The sequence below is a fragment of the Anguilla anguilla genome, chromosome 5 (genome assembly GCF_013347855.1).
Source record: "Anguilla anguilla isolate fAngAng1 chromosome 5, fAngAng1.pri, whole genome shotgun sequence".
NCBI lineage: Eukaryota > Metazoa > Chordata > Actinopteri > Anguilliformes > Anguillidae > Anguilla > Anguilla anguilla.
The window spans coordinates 15,800,688-15,811,565 of record NC_049205.1 but is presented as its reverse complement, the minus strand read 5'-3'; the positions used below and the strand labels follow the sequence as shown (position 1 = coordinate 15,811,565).

The 10,878-nt window shown below is 41.3% G+C and overlaps 1 protein-coding gene across 4 annotated transcripts in view; it reads left to right on the top strand.

The window, feature by feature from the left end:
* Positions 1-967: 967 nt before the first annotated feature.
* Positions 968-10,878, top strand: part of fam160a1a (family with sequence similarity 160 member A1a) — a 33,132-nt gene continuing 23,221 nt past the window's right edge. For 2 of the 4 annotated variants that reach the window (XM_035418847.1, XM_035418846.1), the window contains exon 1: positions 968-1,417. The gene's annotated coding sequence lies outside the window, so the exon portion shown is untranslated. Of the gene's footprint in view, positions 1,418-1,769; positions 1,792-3,168; positions 3,265-10,878 lie in introns of those variants that run through there. The other 2 variants (XM_035418848.1, XM_035418849.1) reach the window with 2 other exon arrangements.

The window sequence follows — 10,878 nt, the reverse complement described above, 5'->3', positions numbered from 1 at the left end:
CATCATCATCCAGATCATCAGGGACATTACAATAACATACCAGCACACCACGATGTGCCAGTCTGTTTTACACAGCATATGTTTTCTGTGAATGTTTCTGTAGTACTTATAGCTAAAATGCAGGTACTTATGAACACCGCATGTAGCTTGTATTAAAAAATAATATATTATTGTTCTGTTTTAAATTCATGAAAATGCATTACCACCCCATTACCCACACCTGTACTTTACTAGAGTACAGTGGTGATGCTTTGCACAGAGTAGCTATAGAATTGTCTGTAATTTGTGTTGCGAGAAATGGCTGCAATGTCTCGTCAGGAGAGATTCAAACAGTCCCAGAAATATTATCTGTTGTAACTTGAGATGGATTTAGTTTTCTGTTAAAAAAACAATAAAATAAAATAAATAATCAGCTAGCCTTTCAAAAACTCCAAGAAGAGGATGAGATTTCATGTTGTGTCATTCTAAAACAAATGTTTTGTAATACTGTGTTGCATTATAAATACATCCTTTAAGCAAGTAAATATTGTGCATGTTTATTTGGCTGTACTGCACCAAGCAAACAATTGAAACTTTGGCAACCTGTTTTGTAATACTGTGCTGCATGATAAATACATCTTTAAAATAAGTAAATATTGTGCACGTTTATTTGGATGCACTGTACCAAGCAAACAATTGAAACTTTGGCAACCTCAGCTACAAGTCTGAATAGTTCTGAGTGCAGAAGACAAATTACAAGTCTTTTCAAACTTCTGGATATGAACTAAAAAATAAATTCCCGGAAAGATTTAACGATGGTTAAATAACGTTTCCCAGCAAACTTTAATGTCCAACAACGAAAAGTCGCATAGTGTGTATGCTACGCTTTAGCACTTATAGACTTATAGACCTCCTAAGTTTCATGTACAGTTACTCACGATGACACAGGAAACGCGCGTAATGTTTACTTGGTGAGAATGGAGATGGGTAATTCACTGCGAGAAGGACGATGTTACCAACAGTGGGAATATGCAGCTTTCTGGCAATGTGGGTGAAGCCATTATGACATGTTTCGACCGCGCTCAACGGAGAGTCCTTCACACCAAGCAGTTGAAAGAGGAGGGAGGAGCGAAGCGGTAGTTTCGGAGCTCACCTTTCTTTCAGTGAATACCAGGTTACCGACTCCCATTGGAAGAAAGGAAGCTCGTATAACATCCAAAGAAAACAAGCAGTTTTTTCCCTCTAAATTCGAGATTAATACATTATATTGGACTTGGGCTACAGTTTTATACTGAGGGTGACACAGCAGGCAAAGTACTTTTGTGGCTGATTCAAGGATATCGTTTCTAATTTGACATTTTTTAACCCCTGGAATATTTTAACCCCTTCGGTCTAATCGGTCGCTACATCAAAGTCCTCATGGAAACTTCATTCAAGAGTAAGAATAATTTCTTTTTTGTTCGAAATGTTTTCGTTTGTAGTCGTCGTTGTGTTTTGTTTTGATTTGTTTGTGTTTATGCTAAATGACAACCAGTGCATATTAGTGCGAACGAAACGGAGAAAAGTAGGCTCCACATTTGTGGCTTCTTGTGCAGAATTAGTTGGCGAAAAGGCAAACTTTCAGTATTCGAATTATTAATGTGATTTAAGTTTCTGATTCATTTTATTTATTTGTTAAATTTTTTAATTTTAATTTTACATACAATGCAATTTTACATATATTTCCTTATTTCACATTCGTCATCCTGGACGTGCGATAGGCTATCCCTCTCTCCATGACTTTTAGCTGCTGATGCGTCACCCTACTTCAAGGTAACTTTGTACTCTGCAACTGCCATGTAGAATTATGTTCTTCTCCCAGTGCATTCAGTTTTATTAAAACTGTACAATGTAAACAGATATTTTTGTCCTGACACACATATGATTATACATATATGTGATTATTCACGTATTTTGTAGTTGTAAGTTTGTCTAAAAACTAACCTACAGCTTTTTCAGACCGTATAGGCTTTTCTGGGGATCCCGAGGCAATACTTGCCCTCAGAGGGAAATACAGTGACAACTTACAGTAGCCTAGGCGGGTTTTTTTTTTCAGGCAGCCTGTTTATAAAAAATAAATAATGGTCTCAGTACGTAATGGTCCCAATACCAATTTCCGTAAGGTACCAGGCCAAATGTGATTTTTTTTAAAATAAAACCTGCTTAAGAAGTATAAAAGTTAAAAAAGGAGTAAAATCTTTCACATTGTATACCTTTAAGTTCTGACAATGGGGATACATCGTGGGACAAAATAACTGTCACAGGTGCATATTCATCCCGTTGTAATTGTCAAACTACGGTGTGAGCATTTCAGTGTTGAACATAAACTGAAGGAGCTGCCTAGAAGCAGTCAGGCTCCGGCGAGAAGAATCACCAAACCAGGAAGCCGAACAAATTAGAGTACACACTCGAAATAACATTTAGTATTGGATGTCAGTTGACAGCAGTTGTCAGTCTCTGACTTGAGTTGAAGAGACATCAGAGACATTTTAATCTCTAAAGCCATCCGTAAAAATGCTATTCAGATGGTTTAAGAAAAACTTCGGTCAAGTGAGATCAAATCGTCCTTGTGCGATTGCTTGTGTGCACATGCATGTGTGTGCATCGTGTATGTGATTGGTTTCACACCACGTTCCTGTTTCTCGAGCTGGTTGTCATGAGGACGGATAGGTGATTCAATTCCCTGAGCTGCGGAAGAGTTCTCAGCGTAAACAGTCTTTCCGCCGGTCTGCCGCGTGTTCAGGCGGACCGTGACGTAAACGCGCTCTGAGAGGCATGGCATGCTGGTGTGGGATACTAAGCCTTGGTGATATATCGCACTATGCTCAGGCGTGATCCGAGTGAGGAAGAAGTGATTCACCGGATTAACTAACGTTTGCTTGCCCAAGAAAAATCCCTTGGAGCACACAGACATCTGCTCCTGTAGTTGAAAGCTAATACGCAGAGAAACCGAACCTATCATTTGCATAGGATTTGGATAGCACAGCTCAGGTTTCTGTGATGAATTCAGCACTTGTATTAGATTGCCTTGGTGATATCTGTTGGATGAACCCAACCTTTATTTCATGTTATATTATCTTTTGACCAGATTCCCATTAGATGTACACCATGTGCCAGTAGAGGTTAATGCACAACATTGTCTGCCAGCAGCAAATCAGAGCCAGGCTGATTACGCCACAGAAAGGTGAATGGCAAGATGATATACCTGCCTAGCAAGATGGCAAGATGCTGTACCTGCCTGTCCAGGTAATGACTGCACCACAAGTATTGAGCCAAGCTTACAGACTTCCACACCATACAGAAAATAACCAATAGAACAGCCATTAGCCAGATTGTCCACAGTCAACTCCTGTTATGGTATCTTAAATAACAGCCCCTGCTTTAACATCTCAGCACAAGGACAAGAAAGCAAGGTTGAATAAACAGTAACTCCAATCTTCCCCATGTGATAAGAGCTTTCACAATATTAGAACCATGATTAAACTGCTTGAACCTGTGAGCATATGAAATCTTTTAAACACCATAAATCTCAGTTCTAGTCTGTCATTGTACATGACGGGACATTTGTTTCGGGTCCTTCGTACATTGTCTTTTCGAAGCCGTTCTCGTGGGGCACTGATGTCACGGGTTAGCCTCTTTAGGTCCTGCATCCGTGCGGAAAATGATCTTGGCTCGTGCGAACCCTCCAGCTCTCGAAGCAGAAAGGCCCTTTGAAGAAGTGGATCTCAGGAAACGTTTAGTTAGGCAATCTTTGTCGCTGTACTGGAGGCCACACGCATGACTTTGAGGCCTGCCTTCCTACATCCCGGCTCTATCGTCGGCATCATGGCGGCTAATGATAGCGCCTCATTTGGGGCCGGCTCCAAGGCTAGATGAAACTTAGCCATATGTTCTCTATGGATTCTTATCAGTCAGTTGGCTGTCTTCTGACTACGCAAAAGTAGTATGATTGTAGTATCAGATTTCCGCTGATATGGTCGATTGGAGTGAAAGATGCTAGGACAATCAGTGAGGAGGAGCCAAAGGAACTCACTGAACCCTAGGGGAGTGATTGGTCTAATGCCTCTGGTTTAAACCATGTCCATTTGTGTACCTTGTTTCTGAACCATTCTAATTGACCTAAGACATCTATGGTTTAAGCTTTGCGCTTCCATGTATCTGGTGTAGATAAATTGTTGAATTGACCAGCATTTGTTTCTTAAATGATTGTGCAGAGCACATTTAAATGACATGTTGCGATGCTATAGGGACGGTTTACAGCAGGGTACTTCAACTGCAGTAGCACTGTACCTCTTCCCATGGGCCATATTCTTTTCAAACTGTTGGATACAGGCCAAACATTTTCCACATACAATTTACAAGGGTATTATGAATACTGTATATTGTATGCACAAACAAAGTATATGCCTTCTTAAAATATGCATAACTACTTCTGATTATTCTGTGTCTTGTGGGAGGTATGCCAACACTATGCAGATGCAGTACTGCTCACCATTTTTGATGCATCTGGACAATGCTTTTCCCCCCCTTTTCAATAATCAAAGGGTGAAATGTAAGTCTGCGACTGGCCTTATTTGGCCTCCAGGTTTCTAGTTGAATAGCCCTGGTTTAAAAAGGAACTGAATCGGTTAAAGGTGGTGCACCAGACTCGGTGTAATGCCTGGCCTTTTGTGAGGCGTATCGGGAGGGATTACAGCTCCCTGAGAACGCGGCTTTGTTCCCCGGAGCGGCCCTCCGTGGAAAAGAAGGTCAGCCCCGGCATTACACACCTAGCGCTCTCAGGGCCCGCTCCGGCCTCTGGCGAGCCGCACCGCATGACTGCGCGGGGGGAAGGTGTCGCACCGTGTGACCGGACTCTGGCACGCAGAGGGACGGGGCGGCTTAATCAAATACCGCCGCCCCGGCTCGGCCCACAGTGGCAGGCTGTGTTCGGAGAGGGTTCCGCGCGTTTCTCAATAAACACGCTGCCTATGCTCACCGTGGTACGGCCAGCAGAGAGCCTGTTGTGTAGCATAAAGAGGGATTCATTTGATAGGTAATGGAACCAAGCAGAAATGTGACATATGACATCACATAACAATGTCACTGGTCACTTTTTGCAAACATAAAGTTTCCTTTTTTTGGTTTTACATAACACCAGAATCATTTTTGAATTGAATAGTATACTTAAATGAAAATGTGGATGAATAACAACATTTACCATGGCCAGCTGGTAAAGTATGCCATATGAAGTTAAATGTTTGGAAAATTTGAGAAGAGGAACAATAGTATTGTTGTCAATTGTTTTGGGTCAATCGGTACTTAATGTTCTTAGTAGAAAGTACATAACATCCAGTTTGCACTTTTGCCAATGGGATTATTGATGTAAGATATGGATGAAGAAATAATACTACCTCATATCTGTTTTTGTGTCTGTGTTGTTTTGCAGACTGACCTTAAAAATAAGTCTATAACAATCCAAATGCTAACTGCTAATTAGAAGTACACATGAATACAAATTCACAAATACACTATATCGCAGTTAAATTTCATGTGGGGATGTTCTTGCCATTCATGACCTTAGGAAGGAATTTATCTGAATTGTGAGATCACAGAAATGGCTGGGTTAATTAAATATATAAGAGTAGGAGTTGCGTTGAAATGCAGAAACAGATATGGCCATCTTTGCCCACCCTAGGGGAGGCTTGCTTAGTCCCCTGTGGTGTCCAGGTTTTAAAAAAAACTAATCCTGTCAATTGAATAGTTCCGTGATGTTCGCAAAGACTGCAGGTTTGATCCCTGCTCAGACCTTATCGGTTACGGGGGCGTCATGGAAACCTGGACACCTGAGACTAGATTTAACAGCTCCGGTTTCCTGCAGTCCTGCGGAGGGGGCAGAGTGTAACAAACTTCATTGTGCGCATGAGTCCGAGCTCTGGTTAAGAACAAAATGGTCGCCCGTACTGAAGTTTATCTACTGCAGCATGTAAATACTAATTTGCTGGTGTTTGCATTGAGAGAATGATCCCTGGGGCTGAGAAACAAAGCAGGGTGACTGGAGCAGGATCGAGGTGCTATGCTGATCTGTGTTTGAGTGACAGCTGCCGGCCCTGCCGGAACCCCAGCCCCACGCGTGGGATAAACCCTCCTCAGGTGACCCACAGTGTCACTCAACCCAGGGAAGATATGGGGTCGGGGGCAGTTTTGCATGAGTTATTAGCTGTTAGATTTTTGTAAACAGCATCTCTGTGAGACAATCATTGCCAAGCAGGAGCTGAGCTATCGTTGCACGGAACAGAACGGTGACTGGTGTGGTGGGGATTTCAGGGGGGGATGGGGGGGGGGGGGGGGGGCAAGGGACGAGGGGAACGTTTTCAAAGGCAGGGATCTGAAATTCCAGTCCTGGAGGGCCACAGTGTCTGTAGGTTCAGCAGCAAGTTTGAGCCTGGGAAACAAGATGTGTTGATGCTTTAGCCAAGCAATCAAGTGCTGAAACATCAAAAACCAGCAGACACTGCGGTCCTCCAGGATTTGCGTCTGAGATCACTGTCCTAAGCCTTTCATAGCACAGATGAAGGAGGGCTCATAATATTTACATGCGCATAACGTGTACCTGTTTGCATATGATACAGTTTGCACAGCTGAGGGCTTTGTTTAAGTACCATAAATTATGTACCCTGTGTATTGAAATCATCTTCCGTCATTCAATACTCAGTGTATATTGTATTTCCTTTAAAGATTTTATTTCTTATCTTATTTTTACAGAACCCCAAGAAGATATTTTAGAAAGGATTGAGCATGAACAGAGAAAATAATTATCTATGTGATTTCGGCTATAATCTAATTCACATAAATTATGCATTACAGGGGCATGCATACATTTCCTTTACTCTTTTATTTTTTCGTGGCTTTTGGATACATTTGTTTGGAGAAGTACTGTGTAAATAAATAAACTGCTGTTGAAGTTGTACCGTTATTTTGGGACTTCTACCACCTAAGGACCTTGATTTCAGTCTCCACATGCTGTCAAAAATTGCTGGCATGTGGAATTCACTCTGAAAGCCCCCAGGATAGCTAGCTCCACTCAACAGAGGCAAACAAACCGCTAGTGGTGACAGAATTGATTACAAGGAGGCTTTCCTGGATTTATGCGGCCCTGTGCACTGTACATGTTATGTTGCAAGTTATTTACATGCTACATTCGGTCATTTTGGGTGAAAACAAGGTGGACTGGTCTTCCCCCCCTCCCTGTGAACTCACTGCCCTGCGAAATATTCTCCCAGCCGATTCCAGTTTAGTCATTTTAGTCTTTTAATCCACTGCATTTCAGAGACCTGTTTTATTGTATGAAAATTGGTTGTGTGCAGTGGAAATATGTGCTGTAATCTAAGACAGGGAGAGAACGTTTTTGTCTTAGTCAACAGAGTTAGAGAAGACACCATGTTTTTTACTAGACATTTGCACCAAAGGAATGTGCAGTCTATAGATGTTGATCATGACTTTCACAAAAACCATCAGATTGAATAAATGATTGGTGGCTAATTGAATAATTAAGAAATCCTGAAACACATTGGCCATCACTGTGCAACCTCTTTATACAGTAAGTAAATCACAGTAGATAACTAATAAGTACAGAGGTAGAAATGTCCAAGGGTCAGCAAGTAAAAGTCCTGCCTTTCTTCCTGCCCTGTCTTTTTCTACCCATGAACTCAACCAGCTTAATTTCACTAATTAGTTCTACCTCCTGGCTGAAGAATTGTGCTAATTAGCAAATCCAGGTGACCGGAACAAAATACCGACGAGGACCTTCACTTTCTGAACCTGGATTTTCCACCTCTGGATATGAATAAGGCTATTTACAGCACTAAGTTCTGTTCAGTTGAGTTCAGCTGTCTGCAGTGACCCTGCTTCCAGAATGACTTTGTTTTGGACGGAGTAATGCGATTACAGGGAAGTCCACTGCAAGGCCACTAGGAATGTGACCCAAAGAAGCTCTTTATCTGGCTATAATTTGCAGCTCTGAGGAGCATTTTGGAGTCACATGGCAAACAGCGGTGTGGGCACCTCAAGTCTAAAACAGGAAATGAACTTCTTCTGGGAATCCCAAAAAACCTAGAGAGGGACCTATTGATATCTGAAAACATCAGAGAGAGAACAAACTTCTTAAGTTATGTTTGAATCTGCTTAGTTTGTTTTCAGATAGTTCAACTGCTTGAATCTACTTATTTGTTTTCATGTTGAGAATGTCTTTTGGTTCTGTCTGTTGTGTTGAATATGAAAGAACTGTTGGGATTAGAGATCAGTATCTCGCCTCCTGCTGGCTTTGGAGGAGTGAGCGGTTAGTTCGGAGTCCGGTGGTCCTACATCGGTCCAATCTGATTGAGTAATTACTGTGGGAGGACGACGGCGTGGAAGAGGTATCGCAGCCCGGAGATCTACTTCCTGTGATAGTGCCTCTCCGAAACTCGGCGTGGTGAGATCGCATTGCTCATGCAAACCCAGATGGCCTTTTATCTCTCCGCAAGCTCGGCGGTGCGGTGTGCAAACAGGCCACCAAGGAAGCAGTGATAGAGCTGCCTTCGCCAAACCTCTGCCGTGAATGTGCCTATTGTCTGCTGTTTAGGGTTCTCTGTGCCGCAGTCACTTTGTCACTGCTGTTTTAAAATGGCGGCTTTGTGCTTTGTCGGCACAGGCGAGCTATGGGTGTACATTTCTTCTCCTTGAGACTTTCCATTGCATACATTTACTGAAACCTGTAGGGTAAGCAGCACAGCAGCTAAGACCTCAAGCCTGGCACTGTAGCTTTCCTTTTTCCGCGATACCCAGGTGGTTGGTTGCTATGCACTTGTTCTTGGCAACTCCGCCTGTAAATAGGTCTATTGAAATAAGTCAATGGCCGTGTGGTTTCCCTGCTCCACCTGTTCAGGGCTTGTAAACAAATACAGAGACACGCCCTTCCCACTGACACAGAGCTCACGGGAGGAAGCAGCGGGGAAGATAAACACATTTGCAGGATCTCTTTTTTTACTCTCATCTATCACTGTTCAGAAAGGCCTTCCTCTCACGAGCCACACTTATCTCTGCAGGCCAGAACTTCAGGTTTCAATTATTGGAAAGAAAAGGATGGATTCATGGCTCTATTTGCATTGCATAGACACATAGTACAAATGACTGCTGTAGACATTTATAGACAAATATACTGTATGATATATTGCCTTTTTCTCGTTGGCACTACATGTATGCTGAAACAATTACGAGTGTGATTGCATGTTAGCACTATTTTCAGTTTGGTGTCCAATCACTTATGTGTTATTCTGTGCCCTTGACCTTGCTCTTGATATTATTCTGAAATGCACTTCATATGAGACATAATATTATGTGGTACTACTACTACTACTACTACTACTACTACTACTACTACTACTACTACTGCTACTACTACTAATAATGACAATAATAATAAAAGCCCCAGCATTTACATATTTACATTGCCTTTAGGAAATGTGCTCAGTAAAGACAGTTATTTCAAATAATGTATATCTTAATGTGGATAGCTCAAATAATTTATATTTTAAAGTGGATGTACAATGATGATGTAGCTACAATTGAATCAAGATAACTTCTAGCATTAACTCATAGTACATTCAATCATTCAAACATTCACAGCACATTCAAACAGCCTGCACTTTGTCAAATCTGCCATGCCTTTAAATGAAGAACCGACTAGGAATTATTGCTTAGAAGTTAGTTTGGATTATTCAGCATAACAGCAAGTCGGGATATGCAGTCATGGCCGAAGGAATGTGCTAAACTCTGCCAATCTGGTCTGTCTGGTTTGAATCCCAACCACACCTTGCCTGTCAGTCCTGCTGACAGGCACTGAAGCCAGGAGGGTGTGTGCTTGTGCTGTGGGGCGGGGCTGGAACTACTGTATTGGCTGACATGTTGTTATGGGCGCCCGTCACCTCAATGCCTCAGAGGTTCCTTTAGTTAAAGAAGCCAGGTTGTGTCTGAACATGCAAATGAGCCTGGAGTCATGCAAAAATAGCCCTGAGTGTTTATTTTCTCACAGGACCCTAACAGAAATGGGATATATTGCAGTATATGTAGAGTTTTCTGAAAATGTCATGATAAATAATGTATGTTTCACAGCACTGTGTTTAAAAAATAAAATATTGCTATGGAAATAATTTGTATATTTGCCTATATATTGTTGCAATATCTTGCCATATTATTCCAATATATTTTCTGTGTATTTAATTTCCATAAGGAGAGAATGTATCACAGTCATCATCTGTGTCTCAGTTCCCTCCCTTATGCAAGAAAAATATATTGTCATATATTAAAAATATACTGTAATTCATTGTAATACTATAATAAGACTAGTACACTTGATGTACACTAAAATGTTTTTTTTTAACACATGCCAATATATTTTTGCTCAATGGAATTCCTTTGTTTATATTCAAACATATCTCTTGAAGTTGAAATAATTGCTGTACAGTGTAATATATTATGAATCTATTATTATATCATATTTGTGTTCTATTAGGGTGTACCGTCAGGGCCCCAGTCTAATTTTAAATATCAGTTTCAATCTACTACCAAAGTCTTCCATTATCGCATTCTATAATATAGCTTTCACAACAGTCTGAATATGAAGTTCAGTTGAAGTACCGCAGCATAGCTTTCACAGTCTAGCATTTCATAATCAGGTTTAGTGTCCGATTTGTCTGAAGCCTGCTAAGCCAACGGCGTTTATTCTCAGGGGTCTCCAGGTGATGTTTGACCCTGACGATAAGTTACATGTTTTGTTTGATTTCAAATCATTTTCATTGGATTATTGGACAAAAAAATATCATTTTACAAAATGGTTTTAAT